Here is a 21,963-nt window from a genome sequence, read left to right on the forward strand (position 1 = left end):
TGCTGTCACTTACAGTAGGTAGTAGAAATCTGACAGAACCAAAAGGGTTTGGACTAGCCCATCTCCTCATGGGGGGATTCTCAGAGCTTTCTTTAGTTTCAAAAGCACTTAGTGAATGGCAGTTGCTCTGTCCAACTGCCAAAAAAAGTGTGCAGCGAGCAGGGAGGCTGGCCAGCATCAGTGTATACATCTTTTTCAGGGAGTATCTTTATAAAGAATAAAGGCCTTGCTGAGAATCCCCCATGAAGAGATGGACTAACCCAAAAGCTGTCGGTATTGTCAGATTTCTACTACCTACTGTAAGTGACAGCAACATAAGTAATGTATGTATTATTGCTGTCTGTGCCCACACTGGGGAGAATTCTCAGGTGCATATTATGGCTGTCTGTGTCCACATTCGGGCGAATTCCCAAATATCTCATCTCTGGTGAGCAGTGAGTAAAAGCAGGATGGTGATGAGGATTTTGCCTAGTTGTAGTGTGAAGCGCCCATAGCTGGAGGCATTTGGCTGTAGAGGACTCGGCGGTCCCAGCGCGGACGGGCAGCGGTCACTGGACTGGGGCGCACGGCGGCCCTTTCATTCCAGTCTGGTTGCGTTCTCTGAATGTAAACAATGATTGAGTCACGCCTGAAATGCGACACATGACTGGCACACGGCCCCTCCCAGCCCCGACATATATCTGGCATGAGGTCACCAGAGAATACATAGCGCACATGCACCGGTCCATGGCAGTACTGTGGCGTGTTCTGGCGCAGAGCCCGGAGAGCTGGGGAGAGGTCAGGACACGCCCAGCACTTAGTTTAGCCGAGATCCTGGAAAGGTGGCTAAGAGAATTTTAGTTATATTACCGATTTATATAGCGGCAGCATCTTCCGTGGCGCTGTACAATAGCATACATAGCAGCACGGTGGCGTAGTGGTTAGCACTCTCGCCTTGCAGCGCTGGGTCCCCGGCTTGAATCCCAGCCAGGTCAACATCTGCAAGGAGTTTGTATGTTCTCCCCGTGTCTGTGTGGGTTTCCTCCAGGCACTCTGGTTTCCTCCCACATCCCAAAAACATACAGATAAGTTAATTGGCTTCCCCCTATATTGTCCCTGAACTACGATATATACACTACACGATACATACATAGACATATGACTATGGGAGGGACTAGATTGTGAGCCCATCTGAGGGACAGTTAGTGACAAGACAATATACTCTGTACAGCGCTGCGGAAGATGTTGGTGCTTTATAAATAATAATAATAAACAATAATACAAGGTATAACCACAGATACAGTTGATACAAGGCAAGAGGGTATAACAGCTAAAGCAGTGAACAAATTAACGACACATTTAACAAGGGGTGGGGGGTATGTACACACATTACACAGCATGGTGAGACAAAAGGGGAGAGAGCCCTGGCCAAACGGCCTTACAGTCTAAATATTTAAGGTATAGGACAGTAGGATAGATCGATTTTTTTTAAAGCATTTTTTGCAAGCAAAAAGTTGTTTTATAAAAATATCCCCTTCCCCCGTCCATTCTACAATGGATAATTTGCATATATTCAGCAGTGGTGCTCTGGGAGACATCTCGAGCTCACTCCAACCTGAATTATCGCAAATTCTTTCTGTTTTAGGAAAGCAAACTTTTGTTTTTCTTAACATCTTAGTAAGGGGGCTTTTAGGACCATTGTAGTCCCTTACACACCCCAATGAGTTCTGGGTCACCATGAGCTTGCTGGTTAGTCTGTCCCTCTCTGTGTTACAAGCCCTACTCCATAGAGCCAAATTAATCCATGCCATGCACTGATGAGGATCAAACAATCTGAAACAGTCTGTATGCATGTTGGATTATTCTGGCTCTGTACATATTAACAAGCTGACACATCATTGCATTCCAGCGGTTCTGGAGGTGTGTTTAGCTTCTAAGGGTACAATGGTTAATTAGCATATATTCAGCAGTGATGCACTGGGAGATATCTCAAGCTCACTCCAACCTGAATTATCGCAAATTCTTTCTGTTTTAGGAAAGCAAACTTTTGTTTTTCCCGTCCATTCTAGTGTCTGTAAAGCACAGGCTGGGGTAGTTTGGTGTAATTGTTTAATAGAACATTTTCAATTAACTATACATAAAAAAAAAGCTTTGTAAACATATTGCCTTTTGGGAAAAATGTGAAAATACCCGTTGCACTAATGTATAGATCCTTCTCCTCCTCTACCTGCCTGCTCACTCTCCCTTCCCCAGCTCATAGGGAAGCCACGCCTCCCAACTAGAAAAAAGCCACGATAGGCTGTTGGAAAGCAAGCATGACATCAGCTGAGAGACCACACCCATAGCAGGCCCATGTGATGTAAGAGGGTGTGGCTCAGTGGTCAGAAGTAAGCAGTTATAGCGGACCTGAACTCAGAACTTCCTCTCTGCTCTAAAGATACACAACAGCATAATAAGCTTTGCAGAAAAACATTTCTTTATTAGAGCTGATACAAATCCTGCAATAAAGCTGCAGTGTGTCTACTTCCTGCTTTCATAGCAGACATATTAACATTCTGTGCTTTCTAAATTAACCTCTCTGCTGTGGCAGCTACGTGACAGCTGAGGGATCAAATTACACCTTGTGATTAGTCACAGATGAGGGGGAATTAGCCAGGCTAAACTCTCTAAATACACACAGGGTGAATTTATCTGTCTTTTCTTTCTATCCAGTGCAAGAGTTCAGGTCCACTTTAAAGAACACAAGGAATTTGTAGTTTACAATAACTTGAGTTTTATTTTACAGAACATTTTACTGCTTAATTATTTGCTTGCCCCAGTTTTCCCCAGAACCACCCACTGAAACCCCCCCGTGCTACTGCATAACGCAAATTAGTAATAAACGCTGAGCCAAAGTGGTAGTCGCTCAGATCAGGCTAATAAACTAGCACTACTGGTGTCATAAGAAGACAAACTTTAAGGGGACCTCTGCTCGAGCTCACATGAAGCCACTGGCTGAACACAACAGCTCAGTTTTCGAGGTTGGATATGCAGCACCAACACAGATCTGCCCAGAATCAAAAGATTGGAAGAAAGCGCCATCATACATGTCAATCGGAGCCGACCGTTTGGATTGGGCCAAAGTTGGAGCGTCTCTTGAAGTTTGGCACAGTTGCCGTGTGTAGCAGAACTCACGGAGGAGCATGTGATCAGTTTGATCCGGTGATATTTGTAAGCTTCTGATTTGCTGTGATCACTTCCAGCTACACAGAAAACAGAAGTTCCAGATGACCAGACCCATTTCAAAGCTCCCTCCCAAATCCTCATTAGGTTCTGCTTCAACCGGCATGGTTTCAGGTTAGTTATGAGGTCATTTCTGGGGTCTGAGGTCAGGTGTATGTGTAGTGCTTTTGCAGATAACGCCGCAAAGCATGTGGTCAGAGAAAAATGGCGGGAACCATGCTAGTCATGTGACGTTACTGGACACATGCCTGGAGAAGCGATCACCAGGCCAGATCCTTGGCAGAATATTCCTCATGTTTCCCTCTCAGAGTAGAGAGACTGGTCTAGAGAGAGCCCGTTGGTCCCTCGATGGGAAGGAGGTAGCCGGTGGAGTTGGTGGTTTGCCGGACCAGCGAGTGGTATGAAAGACCCCTTTGATGCAGCTCAGTCCCAGCTCTGAAAATATTGACGCTCCTCTAGAAAGCGAGATTGGGTGTGACGTGTAATGTTAGTATTTGAGGTCGGGGGGACACATTGGTCTACTGTATGGAGAACAGAGGATCCTTATGAATTAGGCTGAGGCCTCAGGGCTTTCAAGGACACACTGCTGGATTATCTGAATCTTACTGAAAATAGAAAACGTTTTGACTCACTAGCCAGGATTTTGTAGTTACAGAAAAGTAACGTGGCTACGTCGTCATACTCAGCTGGAAACTCTCTACCACATCTTATATGGCCCCAAAGGCAGGACTTGCTGCTTAGCAGACACAACAAACTTATTCTGCAGAAATGATCTATAGAGAGAAGCATGGGGGAGATTTTATCAGTGGAATTATTGCAAGTCACTGAACAGTTGGTTGTAATTAGGTCTGCACTAAGCTAAATACACATAATGATAGTCACCCTTAAAAGGGGCACGTTGACAAACTGTAAAATTTAAAGTACAGATGCATGCATACATACATATAAGACCCAGGGCCGGCGCTACCATTAAGGCAAAGGAGGCAGCTGCCCCAGGGCCCCAGAGCTTGTAGGGGCCCCCAGTGGCTACAAGAGGAAAAAAAAAATTCAAAATCGGCCTTATAGTTTTTGAGAAAATCGATTTTAAAGTTTCAAAGGAAAAAAAACACATTTAAAAACCTGCCAACTTTAATGGTTAATAGCAAATCCACCTTAAATGCTAGAAACCCTAAATTTGCAGGGTATGTTAAGGAGATCATTAGGAATAAGAGGAAAAAACAATTTTTCAAAAAGATCTTATAGTTTTTGAGAAAATCGATTTTAAAGTTTCGAAGGAAAAAAAGTATACTTTTAAATGCGGTAAATGTCACTTTTAGTAGCAAACCTAACGGTAGTGTAATTTTACATGCATCAAACGAAAGCGCAATAAATTTCCTGACGGGGTTTCCTGGGGGTTCATACGCAGCCACAGCGCTTTGGCCAGGGATCGCTATACAGCCGCAATATGGCTGTATGAAGATCCCTGGCATGTTTTCCTATTTTCCCCAAATTTTTTTTTTTTTATGTTTAGAGTGTGGGAATTTAAAAAAAAAAAATTTGTGGGGTCCCCCCTCCTGAAACTTTTCAACCACTTGTCCCCCATGCAGGCTGGGATAGCCAGAATGTGGAGCTCCGACCGATTGGGGCTTCACACCCTGACTATACCAGCTGCAAAAAAGGTCTCTTAATGCCGATTTTTGTTCCGGGGTATATGTTGGGGGGGCCCCCCAGGTTTATTTTGCCCTGGGGCCCCATTGTTGCTTAAACCGGCCCTGATAAGACCATATCAAACTGGCCCTCAAGAGAATGGTTTAGAAAGGAGAACACTGCAGTAAATCTAGCAGAGCATTGCTCTGACTCTTCCTACAGAGAGGTTACAGAAGCAGGAGGAGGGGATACTTGTACAGCAATCTGGCCATCAAAAGGTCAAGAAAACAATTGGTCATGAACTAGGCCATTGTAGTTCAGGCGGTCAACAGGGAAAGACTTGTTTCTACTTACCCAACAGCGCTTTCACATGGTTGGCTAAACTGCAGGCTTGGCACGCAAGTCATCCTCCGATCTGTCAGCCACTGGCTCTGTAATTATGTAGCCACATAGCAGCATTTGTAATTCCTCGATACGGTTACTGGGCAGCACGGAATCTCCTCTTGTCACGTCTGGGTGCGGCAGAGACCACGCTCAGATGTGGCTGCATGAGGCGGACCCACCCAAATGCCCATACTGCCCAGCAGCCGGCGGGTACACCAGAGCAACTGGCACATGGTGGATTCAGTCTTCTGCTGCTTGTCTCAACCGGATCTACTTGTGGTACCGATGGTCTCACTACATATGTTCTAATCACACAGACTCAGAACCAGTATGCAGATCAAGTGTTCTGGCTCCGCTGGCTGCCTGCTTGTTCCAGGGGTGACTGCTTACTGCATGCTTGTTCCAGGGGTGACTGCTTGCTGCATGCTTGTTCCAGGGGTGACTGCTGGCTGCATGCTTGTTCCAGGGGTGACTGCTTACTGCATGCTTGTTCCAGGGGTGACTGCTTACTGCATGCTTGTTCCAGGGGTGACTGCTGGCTGCATGCTTGTTCCAGGGGTGACTGCTGGCTGCATGCTTGTTCCAGGGGTGACTCTGCTGGCTGCTTGTTCCAGGGGTGACTCTGCTGGCTGCCTGCTTGTTCCAGGGGTGACTGCTTACTGCATGCTTGTTCCAGGTGTGACTCCGCTGGCTGCATGCTTGTTCCAGGGGTGACTGCTGGCTGCATGCTTGTTCCAGGGGTGACTGCTTACTGCATGCTGGTTCCAGGTGTGACTCTGCCGGCTGCATGCTGGTTCCAGGTGTGACTCTGCCGGCTGCATGCTGGTTCCAGGTGTGACTCTGCCGGCTTCCGGCTGCATGCTGGTTCCAGGTGTGACTCTGCCGGCTGCATGCTGGTTCCAGGTGTGACTCTGCCGGCTGCATGCTGGTTCCAGGTGTGACTCTGCCGGCTGCATGCTGGTTCCAGGTGTGACTCTGCCGGCTGCATGCTGGTTCCAGGTGTGACTCTGCCGGCTGCATGCTGGTTCCAGGTGTGACTCTGCCGGCTGCATGCTGGTTCCAGGTGCGACTCTGCCGGCTGCATGCTGGTTCCAGGTGCGACTCTGCCGGCTGCATGCTGGTTCCAGGTGTGACTCCGCTGGCTGCATGCTTGGTCCCAGGTGTGACTCCGCTGGCTGCATGCTTGGTCCAGGTGTGACTCCCCTGGCTGCATGCTTGGTCCAGGTGTGACTCCGCTGGCTGCATGCTTGTTCTAGGTGTGACTCCGCTGGCTACATGCTTGTTCCAGGTGTGACTCCGCTGGCTACATGCTTGTTCCAGGTGTGACTGCTTACTGCATGCTTGTTCCAGGGGTGACTCCGCTGGCTGCATGCTTGTTCCAGGGGTGACTCCGCTGGTTGCATGCTTGTTCCAGGTGTGACTCCGCTGGCTGCATGCTGGTTCCAGGTGTGACTCCGCTGGCTGCATGCTGGTTCCAGGTGTGACTCCGCCGGCTGCATGCTTGTCCCAGGTGTGACTGCACTGGCTGCACGCACAGTGGAAGAGGTCTGTAGTACGCACATGCACACTGCCGGAACACTTGCCATGGAGTGCCGGTATCAGCAGAATCACATTCACAGATACAAGTGAAGCCTTAATGCTTCAAGGAATTGGACCTTCTTTATTTCATGTGCCTCTGAGGAAGCGGTTGCTTACCGCGAAACATGTGTCAGGCCATTATTTGGGACTCTGCGTGCGATTTCTTTGATCTATACGACTCTGAAGAATTTTGTACAATAATTAAATGTGATGCTTTTTAGATCAGCAAAATGATATTTTGGTTTCATTTGAAACCCCAGTTAAACTTTTAGTGCATTACCTGTTCTCCTGCTAGATTGTCACCTGAGCCGATCACTAATGATTGCTGTGTATGGTGCAGATGTGCATGTAGCTGTAGTATTTGTCCAGCTGTGGGTTGCGTAGCTCTGGCTGGCCTCGCTTTGTGCTGCGTATCGCTGTCTGGCAGTTCCCTGACCTGAGGGGGTCTCTCAGTGACTCAGGGGATAGCGTGCCTGGTTAGTCATGGTCTGCCGAGACGCGGACATTCACAGTCTAGGAATAAAGCTACGGGAGACCCCCGCAGGCACGTCACTGCGTCGCTACAACACGATACTGAAGAGTCCCCGCACTGCATCAAATCAGCGGAAATTCTGTTCTTGTACAGAGTGACTGGCTTATAATAACCCCAGGAATTTCACTCTGGAATAATGTTCACGGATTAGCTCATCGGCCATCTCGGGGGGCTGGAGAGACCGGCGCGTCCTGCAGGCAAAACTTCAGTCTTATTTCTGCATTATTCTCATACACACCAGCTTAAAGAGGAACTCTGGGCAAAATCTTTATATACATGTTGTATATCTGTGTAAAGTGAATAGTGGTTGGTGGCGTAGTGGTTAGTGCTCTCGCCTTGCAGCGCTGGGGCCCCAGTTCGATTCCCAGACAAGGACGCTATCTTCAAGGAGTTTGTATGTTCTCCCCATGTCTGTGTGGGTTTCCTCCAAGCATTCTGGTTTCCTCTCACACCCCAAAAACATACAGATAAGTTTATTGGCTTTTCCTAAATTGGCCCTAGACACGACTATATACTCTGTACAGCGCTGCGGAAGATGTCAGCGCTATATAAAAAGTATAATATTGTACCTTTACTTATTTAGCGCTTATCTCTTCCTGCAGAGGTTACAGGAAAAAAAATTCAATATGTCAGCACTTCTGAAGTTCCTGTGTCGGTAAGATAAACGGCTTTGTGTTACTGTTAAGGTACCTGTACATCTAGCCATGTATGGGCAGATCGACCATGAGACAGATCTCTGCCTGATCAGAGAGAGATCTGTTGGCTGCCCACACACCGCAGGCCGATGTCTGATCAATATCACTATGAAAGCAACAGGATACCCCAATAAGTGGTAGATCGGGAGTGTGGCAGTATCGGCATCAAATATCGCGATTTACGCGAGAGACCGCGGGTGGAGGAAGGGTGAGAGAGAAGGCATGAGGGTGGGGGAGGGGTAGAAAGAGGAGGGGTTTCAGATGAGACAGAGAGCATACCTCCCAACTTTGAGATGAGAAAACGGGACACTTAAAGAGACTCTGAAGTCTCAAAAAAAATATGATGTTTTTACTTTAAAAACCTCATTAACATTATTGCCCCTCTTAAAACGCCGCATCCCCGTGGCTGAAAACACCCTAAATCACCCCAAACTCTCTGGGATTCATCGCGGGCTCCTTCCGCATAGAGGCAGCGCATTTGGCTGCAGCTCTGCCTGTACTCGCGTCCATCAGCGCGGATCGCCGCCTCTCCCCCTGCCCCTCAGTCTTCCTTCACTGAGAGGGGCGGGGAGAGGCGGAGATGCACGCGGATTGACGCGCAAGGAGGCAGAGCTACAGCCCAAAGCTCTGCCTCTACACGCATCCATCAGTGCGGATCGCCGCCTCTCCCCCGCCCCTCTGTCTTCCTTCACTGAGAGATGCGGGGGAGAGGCGGAGATACGCGCTGATTAATGCGCAAGGAGGCAGAGCTACAGCCCAAAGCTCTGCCTCTATACACGTCCATCAGTGCAGATCGCTGCCTCTCCACACCCCTCTGTCTTCCTTTACTGAGAGGGGCGGGGGAGAGGCGGAGATATACGCGCTGATTGACGCACATAAAGGCGGCAGCAAAATCCTCAACCAAGAAAGTTGTGGATTTTGCCGGGCGAGTTTGGGGTGATTTAAGGTGCTTTCAGCCCCGGGATGCGGCGATTTAAGAGGGGCAATAATGTTAATGAGGTTTTTAAAGTAAAAACCTCATTTTTTGGAGACTTCAGAGTCTCTTTAAGCCACACCCCTAATCATGCCCCCGCCACACCCATAGTCACACATACTATATGTTTCACATGAAGAAATATGATGTTTTATCATTCAAACCACACTGGTCCTTTGAATCCTGATTCACTTTCCTTCATATTAACATTTAAAAACAAGAAAATATATCAATGTAAAAAGGATGAGAAAGTTTACAGTCAAACACATTTTCAGTTGACAAATACATATATTTTCACAGATCTGAACAGGAGTCCTGAAAGAGGGACAATGAGGGTGAAAGAAGGACAGAGGGATTGGATTCCCAAATACGGACTGTCCCCAAACAAGAGCTCCTTACAGATTCCCTGCAAAAACAAGAAATTTTGGGGAGATTTTATTTTTATTTATTTATCTTCAGAGTTTCTCTTGATTTGAGAAGTCCCTGCTAATGTTGCTGCCTGGCCAGAGTGGAAGGAAGGGTTAATCTGCGACGTCTGAGCTGTTGACATGAAAACTGCCCAGTCAGGTTCTGCCGGTGGGCGACCCGTGCCAGGATGGCGGATTGTGCAGGACACGCAGAATGACAGCGGTCACATGACCTGTGTTTACACACGTGCAGTGATGCAGGATTTAGCATGACCGTCGCGGTTTCACAGAGCCGCCATATACGTGGGTGTTTTTTCCCCAGAAATGCCCTCCATGGACCGCAGGCTGCCAGCATGTGCCCAGATGCACAGTCACAGATACCCGCCCTTTAAGAAAACAGGACTGTGTGATAAGAGCGATTACATACAGCCAGGTATCTGGCGAGTACACAACGCGGGCACCCTCAGGCGTGACAGGATGTGGATTCTTGCTGCCGCATAACTGCACGTGTGTCAGATAAACATGGCGTCACAAATGCTGCGATTTGGCTGTGGTTACTCTGCGGGAAGAACATGCGACATGTTTCTGTGACGCTCCCATGTGACTCGGGAGTGAGGGCCAGTTTCCACTTGAGACGCGTGGCGGCACTCCCAGGTCTGCGGGTACGCAGGCAAAACCAATCAGCACGGCTATGGTATTCGCAGCCTCCTGCACCATTTCAGATGGAGATGCTGGCCGAATCGCTTGCGCAAGCTATTCAGTCGGCGGCGCTATTGTTCCCTATAGCAGCGTTTCCTCACGCGATTTGCCTGCGGAAACTCTGCGGATTCAACATGGAAGCCGGGCAAGTGTAACCGGGCCCCTTCCCCACACTCCCTTTTTTTGCAGATTTATGGCAATGCAAGGCAATCCCTGGTGACATAAGTGAAGAGAATGGACTGTCTGATGTCCACATTATTCTTATTTTTTTATTTATAGAGTCAACATCTTCCGTAGCGCTGTACAGAGTACAAACAAATAATGGGGAACAAATATACTTAGGAACTACAAGACACTGTACAGTCGTGACATTGAATAGTAAAAATACTAATGCATAGTATGTGTGGTTGGTACATGTGCATAGGTTAAAATTACAGCAGTATGAGAAACACTAGGAGGAGGTCCCTGCCCTTGCGGGCTTACAATCTAGAGGGTAGTGGGGAGGAAACACTAGGGAAGGAAACACAGGGGTTAGTGAGTGAGCCTTCAGTGCTGTCTATAGCAAGTTATAGGCTTGTCTGAACAGGTGTGTTTTCAGAGTACGTTTGAAGGTTTCCAGACTCGTGGCATGACGAGCCGGCTGAGGGAGAGAGGTCCAAAGGAAAGGGACAGCCCGTGAGAAGTCTTGGATGCGAGAGTGAGAGGAGGTGACTAGGCTGGAGGACAAAAGGGTCTCCTGTGAGGAACGGAGGGTCCGGGCGGGGAGGTATCTGGAGATTAAAGAGGAAATGTATGGAGGAGATAGTTTGTGTAGGGCTTTGTATGCAAGCGTGAGAAGTTTGAACACATCCATGTATTGCGATCGACGAACCACAACGCACGGTTGCCGAAAAATAAAACCAGTGATTTCTATTCTATTCCCCCCCGATCTGCAGGTTTATTCAGGGTCTATGGGTAAAAGTATTATTCTAGGTACATGATACAATTTTCGGACAAATTTACCCTCCGATCAATTAGTTCCAACAGGTCCGATCTGATTTCTGATCGAATTTCCGTTCACTTCTATGGAAAATGTATCAGAAAATCAATCCTAAATCGGATAGGACATTTTGGAAATAATTGATCTGTCAATAAAATCTGTCTGAAAAATTGTATGGTGTGTAGCTAGCATCAGAGGCAGAGGATCAGCAGGACAGCCAGGCAATCTGCATTGTTTAACAGTAAATAAACACAGTATGTCAGCCTCCAGATCTCACTCACTTCAGGTTCCCTTTAATAACTATATTAAAGGCGATAGATTTGGATTTAGCTCAGCCACTGATGGCGAAAATATGACCTGTAATTTGCATGTAACAATCGTGCTGATTGGAAGTACCGGTATGTGACATAAAAGGCATCTCATCACTGCCAAAACTCAGGCTTTCTTCACATCTAAAACTGAAATCGCGATTTTCGATTATTTTGCACTTTTTTTCTCCTCCCGGCGCTTACCTGCACGCTACGATTTTGTGTAAAGCGCTTTTGCAGAGCGAAGAACTGAACTCTGACTGGAATGTATTTAATTATGAAAGCGCAAATGCAATCACCGCACAAAGCGAATTTGTAAGCGTTTTTTCCTATACCTTCCATTGTAGCAAAAAATCGCCCTAAAAATGGTCCAGGCAGCGCTTTGCTGAGCGAATCGGAAACGAACTGCTCAGATGTGATCTCTCTCATTAGGGAGATCCACCTTCAATTGGCCCTAGACTGCGATCCATACACTACAAATACAGTACATAGGGAATAGATTGTGAGCCTTTGGGAGGGACAGTTGACAGTGATGTCCTCTGTACAGTGCAGCACTGTGCAAACTTTTTTTTTTTTTTTTAATCTTCTACAAAAATGTCACTTTTTTTAGTCCAACAAGTATACAAATACAACACATTCAGTATAATAACAAAAACCTCATATCAATTTAACATCAACACCAAGCTGATAAAAGAGAGAAAAATTCCCTCCTCACACATTCCCCACTCCACCATCCTCGGGGGTCTTACCCCTGCTTAAGCATGGCCTATTTAACTTTAGCCCCCGCAACTAGTCTCCTATATCCCTCCCCCCCTTCACCCGGGTTACTGAGGGGAGGGAGCTGAAATCCTCGGACCTTCAATCTTAACCTACAAACCATCCATCCAAATAACCTGCACCACTGTCCCGAGACAACCTAGGCCACCCTCAACAAACCATTCAATCTCAGTCATCTCTCACATACCTAGCGGCCCTATTTATCATCTCGAGCCCACATAATCTTCAGAGGCTCTGTACTCCAACCATTTTGCCCAGGTATTACGGAAGACATCCGATCTATTATGCACCATATGCAGGAGATCCTCCATATTCATTAGATCATCTATCTCTCTAACCCAGTCCCCAATTGTCGGAGGGATAGCTTGCTTCCATCTCCTAGTTATCATGATCTTAAGAGCATTTAAAAGATGCCTCAGAAGTGAGTTTTTATATCTCTTAAAGGGAACCAGAGAGGAAGCACCCTTGTGTATTTTACCATATATATCAGTAAGAACATTAGAGAAAACACTTACCCTGCTCTCTGTTTCATCCTCACTGCTAAAAGTGTCTGTTATCAGCTGTGATAAGAATCCCGGACTGAGCATTCAGTCTGGCTTTGCAGGGTATAATTATAGCTGAGTCATTATAGCAGAGCCACAAGGGGGCAGGCTTGGGCTTGAAAAGACACCAGAGAAGACAGACTCAGCTATAATCTTTCCGTAGCAAAGCTAGACTGAGTGCTCAGTCGGGGATTCTTATCAGAGGTGATAACAGTCATATTAAACAGAGAACAATGAAACAAAGAGCAGATTAGGTGTTTACTGTCATGTTTCCAATGATTTATAAGGTACAATACAAGAGGGTGCTTCATCTCTGGTTCTCTTTAATGCTCCACGTATTCACGTCTAGCAAAAAAAAGGCAGGGTCATCTGGAGGGATGAACCCCAAAATTTTCTGCATGTAACCCTTCACGTCTGACCAGAAGTTTGCTAACCGCTCGCAGCCCCGGAATATGCGTAGGATCGTACCTCGTTCTCTATTGCATCGCCAACACATGGAGAAGGGCCTATTTAATCTGTCCGGGGTCCAGTACCATCTTGTACAAAACGTATAATTGGACTCGTGTCTTAGATGCCACTGAGGATCTGTGGACAAACAGCAGAATCTTCCCCCACTGCTCGTCAGTAAATGCTTTACCCAAGTCCCCCTCCCGCCCTAATATATCCCGCTCGGTCTGCTTCGGCATTTAAGATGTCATATATCCGTGAGAGGGCCCCCCTAATCACCCCCTGCCCAGCACACAAGCCTTCAAATGCAGCTAATTCCCTCGAGAGCTCACGCCTACTACCAATCGACCCCAGGAAGTGGCGAAAGCGAATAAGGCTCCACTCATCCAGCCCTGGGGCACCTAAACGTTCCCTAATCTGATGCAGGGCAATCCAGTATCCATCCTCAATCAGGTTCAATGCTCTTAAAGGGGAACTGAAGTAAGAGGTATACGGAGGCTGCCATATTTATTTCCTTTTAATCAATACCAGTTGCCTGGCAGCCCTTCTGGTCTATTTCTCTGCAGTAGTATCTGAATCACACCAGAAGCAAGCATGCAGCTAGTCTTGTCAGATCTGACTTTAAAGTCTGAAACACCTGATCTGCTGCATGCTTGTTCAGGGGCTATGGCTAATAGTATTAGAGGCCTAGGATCAGCAGGGCTGCCAGGCAACTGGTATTGCTTAAAAGGAAATAAACATGGCAGCCTCCATATCCCTCTCTCTTCAGTTCCACTTTAATTCCCCACAACTTCTCCAGCGTGGAAATCCCCCACCAGCGGTACTGCCAATTAACCCTGAGTTCCCCAATAATGGTATCATGGGAGTTGGCCAGGGAGAACTCCCCCCCCCCCCCCCCCCCCCCCGCATTTGCTGAACAAGGTTAAGCCTCATACACATGGGCTACAACTGTCGCCGCAACCACGTGGCACGCGCGTGTTGCGGTTACAGATCGCGCGTGTGTATGAGGCGTGCACCCCGAACTGTCGTTGCAACTTAGACGCAACTGTCGCTAGTCTGCCGTGTGTATGCGGACTAGCGACAGCAACTCCATACACAATGTATTAAGCTTCTGGTGGGGGGGGGGGCAGGAACCTTCGACAACAGTTTCCGCCAAATCTGTGTCCATCTGTGCGCCGTGTGTACGGCTGTTGCACAGAGGGACCTGGAGATGAGCGGTTTTTTTTTTTTTTTTTTTTAAATATATGGCTCTTGCCACAGCGGTGTGTATGAGCCATTAGGGTCTGGTTTATCAGGGTCCCTGCCGGGTGGGTGATCTTAATACATTTTCCAAGCCAGGGTGTATTACGGAGAGGGTAAACCACCAACTCTTGCTCCATCCCCACCCATTGTTTATTATCCTTGGGTGGTGGACTGGTCCAGACACGAGTCCGCACTGCAGCTGCATGATACAAAACGCACATTAGGCGCCGCTATACCCCCCTCCCCCCCTTCGTTTGCACACATATAATAATGTAGATCGTGGAGGTTTCTTTCTCCAAATAAACTTCACAAATAGTAGTTTAACCTGCTGGAAAAAATGCAGTGGGAGCATAATTGGTATAGCCTGAAATAAGTAGAGCATTCTAGGCATCACTGTCATTTTTTAAAATATGAATTCTCCCTAGCCATGAGAAAGACTCCACATCCCATCTCTCAAGGTCCTTCCGAATACTTTCCAGCGGGGGGGGGGGGGGGCGCGAGTTTGATTCCTAAGTATGACAGGCCGGACTGAGCCCACCTAAATGGGAAGTTCTGCGGAATCCTCGTAATCGTGTCCTGGTCCAAACCCTCTGACATAATCTTACATTTATTATAATTAATTTTAAAGTTGGAGACTCCTCTGTATCTAGAAAACTCCTGCATCAGACGGGGTAAAGAAATATGCGGAACTGTCACACACACAAAAAAAAAAAAAAATAATAATCCTCCGCATAAGCTGCCACCTTATGCCTAGTTTGAATAAAAATGTATACCTTTAATGTCCTTGTTATCTCTAATCCAGCACAACAGGGGCTCCAGGGTCAGAGCAAAGATCAAGGGGGACAAGAAACACCCCTGACGCATCCCGGTATTAAATACCAAAAAGCTCAGAGGATACCCCTTTACCCTTACTGTTACTATGGGGGATGACTGCAATGCTAAAGTTCTTTACCACATTACCCTCCCCCTCACCCCACATGCCGCAGCATCTGATCAATAACATCCCAGCCCATCCTGTCAAACGCCTTTTTAGGATCTGTGGACAACAACAGGGCGGGCTGGGAGTGGCTCCTAGCCCACTCGATCAGATCCAGAGCCCACTGACACTGGAGCGGTTTGCCGGCGATTTCGCTTTTTAAAGCGCTAGTGCAATAATACCCTATGGGCCCGTTCTCACTTGGGCAATTTGCATTAAATGCCGGCGATTAAAGCAAATCGCCAAACACAAACGTGTAGCCTGCACCATTTTCTGGAGATTTTCCGGCGTTCGCATTTAGTGCTATAGAAGCGCTAAACATGAAAAAAAAATCGCCAAGTATGAATGGTGATTTTTTTTTCCATCTTAATCGCCAAAAATCACCTGAGCAAAAGTGCTAGCGTTTAGCCAGTGTGCACGGGGCCTCAGAGCACCGAAGCGCCCCGTTTTCGGCGGGACGGTCCCGATTTTGGGGGGCCGTCCCGCGCTGCCCCCCCCTTTATCCCGGCCGCTTGGGAGAGAGGGGGGAAAATCCCCGATCGAGGCACCAGCCCGGGATGCGTACGCGGCATGGATGCCCGCCGCCATTAAGCTTCTCCCTCCCTCCTCCTGACAGGAAGCCGCGAGAAGAGCAGATGGGATCCCAGTACGTACGCAGCGGAGAGGCAATGGTAAGAGTTACAGCCTGCTCCGCTGCACATTTGTTTACTCTGCAAGGGGGAAGGGGACACTGGGGGCACATTAGGAGGGAGGGAGAAGCTTAATAGCTGCGGGCATCCATGCCGTATACGCATCCCGGGCTGGTGCCTCGATCAGGGTTTTTTTTATCCCCCCTCTCTGGCCACCCACACCCTCCTCCTCCTCCCCACCCACTTGCACCCTCATGCGCCTCCCTTTCAGGAGTAGTTAATTAAAAATATTTAAAAAATATTTTAAAAAAAAAACCATTTGGTGGGCGTGGCTAGAGGGTTGGGGGTGTGGCCAGGGGTGTGGCCTAAGTGTCCCGGTTTCGACATTTTAAAAGTTGGGAGGTATGGGGCCTTATTGTATTATCCTTTGCCTCCCTCCAGGGGATAAATCCCACTTGATCGAGATGCACAATACCACCAGCCAATCTGCGATCATTCTGCCGTCTATGTTGATCTCTGCATTAAGCAATGATATAGGTCTATAACTGGTGCAAAGCATTGTGTCCTTCCCCGCCTTACATAAGACTACTATATTCAATCTAAGCCTATCTTGTGAGAATATGCAACTCCCCTCCCCCTCCCATCTCTGCTAACATCTAAGGGGCAAGTATAGCAAACAACGTAAACTATAATATTCAGAGCCCAATCCGTCTGGCCAAGGGGCTTTATTAGGGGGGGGGGGGGGGGGATTCCAGAAGGTCCACACACTCTTAAAGAGAACCTCTGGACTAAAAATCTACTCAGCACTGAAAAGGCTTGGTGTTTAACAGTTTCACAGCATCAGAACTTTGTTTTTCTTATAGAAGTCTATTTTTTAGCTGCATTTTTAGGCTAAGCTCCGCCCTATCAAAGAAAACTGCCCAGGCTTTTTTCCCCTGATGCTGTGCAACGCATGATGGGATTTCCTATGTTATTCACGTTGCCTAGCAACTGGGAGGGGTGATCAGGACACAGGACAGTTGGAACTGTTTCTCATGCTCCCTGTCACCTCCTTTCCACCAAAAAGATGGCAGCCCTCATGAACTCAAACATTTGTCTGTTCTTTTAAAACAGTGTGGGTAAGAGATTATCTTACCTATCTATTTTAATTAACATAACTAATGTAACTTAATGCCAGTATGTTTGTTTAGGCTGCCAGACTGCCCTACGCACCTCCTCCATCGAGAAGGGAGCCTCCAGTTCTGCCGCCTCGGAGGCCGTAAATGCCGGCATCTTAGACCTCTTCAGGTATTGCTGTATTTTATATATCTTCTGCTCTTTAGAGCTTACACCCACCCATCTGCCCAGTAGTATAAAGGGATTCATAGTAGTCTCTGAAGACGCATGCGATAGACTCACGCCGCACCCGGCCTTCTTGAGGTCCCGTCCAGAATCTGTGGCATATACAGCTCTCTCTGCTGCGGCCTCAATGCCCTGGCCAATAACCTCCCACTCCTATTCCCATGTTCATAATATAAACACCTGCACTTTGCTGCCATCTCCTTGGACTTCTGGTGATTTTAATTTTCGTCTCTCTACCCTTAGTTCCTGGCATACCGCAGGCGAGGGGCAGTGATGCTCAAATCCAAACTTTGGGTGAATCCGGATAGTTGCTATCCAGATATCACCCAGTAAACCTGTGCAGGAAGAGGGAGGGGGGGGAATCAATCTTACCTGTCTGACGTCTTCTTGCTTCGTCCCTCGGGACCTCCCACAATGTGGTCCATGCGGCAATCACGTGATTACAAACACTTCCTCCTTTCGGGTTGAAGGAGGAAGTGTTTGTAATCACGTGACGTGCGTGGACCGCATCTGACGTCCTCTTCGTCTGACAGGTAAGCTTGACCCCCCCCCCCCCCCCAGGTTTACTGGGTGATATCCGGATAGCAACTATCCGGATTCACCCAAAGTTTGGATTTGAGCATAACTGGCGAGGGGGTTGGCTGTACACATTTTTGACTTTTTTTTTGTTAATTTTTTTTTTGTTAATTTCAGCCTACCAGCTCCGATCGCGGCTGGCAGGCTGATCTCTGTGCGCAGCTGTGTGCAGTGCAGGAAACGCGCACTCGAGTGAGCACTCGTTCTCTGCAAATATTAGCTCTTGTGAGGTCACACCACCAGGCTTGGCTGAGGAACGAGAGGTCCACTCTGTGGCAGCCATCCTGGCGTTATGCGGTCGCAGAGTGGTTAAAGCTATACCGAGGTGGCATCTGCTTATGTGCCTGCGCGGTGACCCTCTGAAAATATTTCTCAGTATTGTCGCATATGGCGCTCATGGCTGCGCTCCCCTCCTTGTATAGGAGCTGCCACACTGCGCAGAACGCTCCAGACCACGTGAGCAGCACCGCGCACTTTCAATTATGGTTGGCCAATCACGGCCTTATTTTACCAGGTAGAATGAGGGTTTATCTACATAATCTGCTCATCGTATTCAAGATCTGTTGGCCCTCATATGACAGAGGTGGTAAAATTGGCCAATCAAAATTGGATATTTGTACCATGCTTAACTGGATGTTGATTGGACCATCACTGTTAAATCACTGTTAAGCCTGGTACACACTTTCAATTATGATTGGCCAATCACTGACCAATTTTACCCCCTCCATGTAGTACGTGGGCCAACAGATCTTGAATACTATGAGCAGATTGTATAGGTGAGCTTTCATAATACATGGAAGTGCTAAAATTGACCAATCAAGATTGCATGTGTGTACCAGGCTTGTGACTTCTGTTGAAATTGCATTATAGATCAAGCGGTGTATGGCAGTGATTAAACAATCAAAATGAGAGAGATATTGATTTTTTTTTTACATGGGAAATGTGTGGCCAGCCTTGCGGCTGTAGGAAGCTGAGGGCATGGGGATACAGATCAGTTATGTCTGGGGATGGTCACATGACTTAATACACACTCCATTTTGATTGGCCAATTTTACCACTTGCTTGTAGTAGGAGAGCTTACCTACAACACAGAATTCAAATCTGTTGCAGGGGGTAAAATTGGTCAGTGATTGGCTAATCAAAATTGAAGGTGTGTGTACCAGGCCTGAGACCTGCGGACAACAGGAAGTGCCTGGAGGTAGAGGACTGCTTAGCAAGCCAAGAGAAAGGGAATCAGATTGTTTTCTGCTTAGAACAGCAGATCTTCCAGAGGAAAACGAAGCAATCATTAACTCCAATAGGCAGATCCGGAATGCAGAGCATGTTCTGCTGGCTGCACCTTGTAGTTCATTCCCTGGATTGGATACTGGCATTTGGACCTGTTGCGGTCCCTTTTTACAGTAAAAAGTAATTGCCGGTTACTTGAAAACATCCACCAGAGAGGGAACTGCAACTTTTATGTATAAAGAAAGGGGGGGGGGGGGGTGAAAGGGGAGGTACTACTTCATGTGAAAATACATCGGTCTGGCGTTAATCCTTGTGACAAAGCTTAGTCACTGCATTCATTTAATATACTGTGCTTTTATAAAAGAAAAAAACTGGACAATTGAAGCGAGTGGGATAAGGAGGCTGCCATATTTATTTCCTTATAACCGATACCAGTAGTCTGGCTGTCCTGCTGATCCTCTGCCTCTGATACTTTTAGCCATAGCCCCTGAACAAGCATGCAGCAGATCAGATGTTTCTGGCATTATTGTCAGATCTGACAAGACTAGTTGCATGCTGGTTTCTGGTGTGATTCAGACACTACTGCAGCCAAATAAATCAGCAGAGCTGCCAGGCAACTGGTATGGTATAACAGGAAATAAATATGGCAGCCACCATATACTTCTCACTACAGTTGTCCTTTAAAAGTTAATACAGTATCAAGCTCCTCCCAACCATTTCCTGCGCAACCTAGTTTTACAGGGCTGGTGTACTCGGACCTTTGAGCATGTAATTGGATGTAATTTTCATGCAAACTTGACTGCTGGTTAACTGTGGTTGGTACATGAAATTTTAATCTTCACTTTTCCTTAAAATCTTCTTTTTGGGTCCAGTTTCCCTCTCACTTGTATAGCTAAGACTTTAGCAGATGTCTAAAAGATATCCATACGCACATTGATTTTCCCGTTTTAAACCCGGCGGATTCTGGTGGAAATCTTTAAAGCTACATACACACGGGAGACACTTGTCCCCCGTTGCATGCGCGCACGCGACCAGGGAGCTGTCAGGGAGCAATAGCTCCCTGCCGGGGACAGCTGTCCACACGTCTCGCCAGAAAGGCAGAGATGCGGAGGAAGCTGTTTGTGAATGGAGCATCCCCCGGCCGGATGCTCCATTCACTCGCGTAGGTCTCCTGTCGCTAGCCCGCATACACACGCGGGACTAGCGGCAGTTGCGGTGACAGCTCCGACGGGCGACGGTTCGGGGCGCGCGCGTCATACACACGGGCGACCTGTCGCCGCAACACGCGCGTGCCACTTGGTTGTGGCGACGCCCGTACCCCGTGTGTATGAGCCTTAAAGGGAAGGTTCAAGCAAAATAAAAAAATGAGTTTTACTTACCTGGGGCTTCTACCAGCCCCATGCAGCCATCCTGTTCCCTCGTAGTCACTCACTGCTGCTCCAGTCCCCCGCTGGCAGCTTGCCGCCCTCGGAGGTCGGCAAGACGCATTGCGTACATTTTTACGCATTCATGCTAGTGCAGGAACATTAACACATACATTTTTACGCGTTACTGGTCCAATGCGTAAATTTTTACGCATTAAACCAGTAATGCGTAAAAATGTATGTGTTAATGTTCCTGCACTAGCGGGAATGCGTAAAAATGTACGCAATGCGGCCCGCCGACCTCCGAGGTCGGCAAGCTGCCAGCGGGGGACTGGAGCAGCAGTGAGTGGCTACGAGGGCACAGGATGGCTGCAGGGGGCTGGTAGAAGCAGAACTAGCTGGTGGAGGGGGACTGGAGCAGCAGTGAGTGACTACGAGGACACAGGACGGCTGCATGGGGCTGGTAGAAGCAGAACTAGCTGGCGGCAGGGGACTGGAGCAGCAGTGAGTGACTACGAGGGCAAAGGATGGCTGCATGGGGCTGGTAGAAGCCCCAGGTAAGTGAAACACATTTTTTTTATTTTGCTTGGACCTTCCCTTTAAGTGTACTGTATGGCCAGCTTAACTATATGAATTCTGTTGTGAAAGTCTGTGTACACAAGCCCACATAGGGCTAGAGTTCACAGACCTTTTTCATCTGAGCTACGTTTCTGAAATCTTAAGAGACCACGGTCGCGGGAAAAGTAGGCAGTTAAAATCTGACAGAACTGACAGGTTTTGGGCCAGTCCATCTCCTCATGGGGGATTATCAGGGTTTTCTTTGTTTTTTAGCAGCATTTCCTGAACAGCATTTTAACTGCCAAAAAAATAAGATGCCAACCTCCGTACTCACTTGCACACTATTATGTCAGTTAGACTTTGCAACAGCTGTCCAGGAAATGCTGTTGAAAACCAAGAGAATCCCCCATGAGGAAATGGAGTGACCCCAAAGATGTTGCTTCTGTCAGATTGTAACAGCCTATTTTTTTCGCAATAGTGGTCCTTTAAAATGAAAGATTTATTTTTTTTAGGGAGTAATCCTAACCTGCATTGAAAAATGACCTGCATCTTTTGTACAGTTGTACACAGGCGCCAGAAGTATAAAGCATTTAAAAAAAAAAAAAAGGAACACTGGGGGTTAGAAAAACACTGGGGGTTAGTGGTGGACCTACATCCCCAAAGTAGACCCAAAATGCTGTTGCTTATTTCAACAAATAAATGGTTTATTTACATCTGCCGGTTGGATGTAACGCATGTCGTGGGCATATCCCACTTCATCAGGCAATAAAATGGAGTACAATGAACTCTAGCGTTCTCAATCAAAGCTTAGCTCCTCCGTCTGATTTGCGTCTTATTTTGCATATTTTTGTTTTTCATGTCAGATCTGGTTCCTATCAAGAAAGGAATGGATCTTGGGAGGA

The 21,963-nt window shown here is 47.4% G+C and overlaps 1 protein-coding gene across 2 annotated transcripts in view; it reads left to right on the plus strand.

The window, feature by feature from the left end:
* The window catches only part of CDC42EP4 (CDC42 effector protein 4), a 58,091-nt gene that overhangs the window by 18,414 nt on the left and 17,714 nt on the right, over nt 1-21,963 (plus strand). Inside the window, exons 1-2 of one of the 2 annotated variants that reach the window (XM_068264020.1) lie at nt 17,091-17,113; nt 17,186-17,282. The exons of the other annotated variant lie outside the window; for it this stretch is intronic. The gene's annotated coding sequence lies outside the window, so the exon portion shown is untranslated. Of the gene's footprint in view, nt 1-17,090; nt 17,114-17,185; nt 17,283-21,963 lie in introns of those variants that run through there. 2 annotated transcript variants of the gene reach the window in all.

Source organism: Hyperolius riggenbachi, chromosome 12 (genome assembly GCF_040937935.1).
Source record: "Hyperolius riggenbachi isolate aHypRig1 chromosome 12, aHypRig1.pri, whole genome shotgun sequence".
NCBI classification, from domain to species: Eukaryota; Metazoa; Chordata; class Amphibia; order Anura; family Hyperoliidae; genus Hyperolius; species Hyperolius riggenbachi.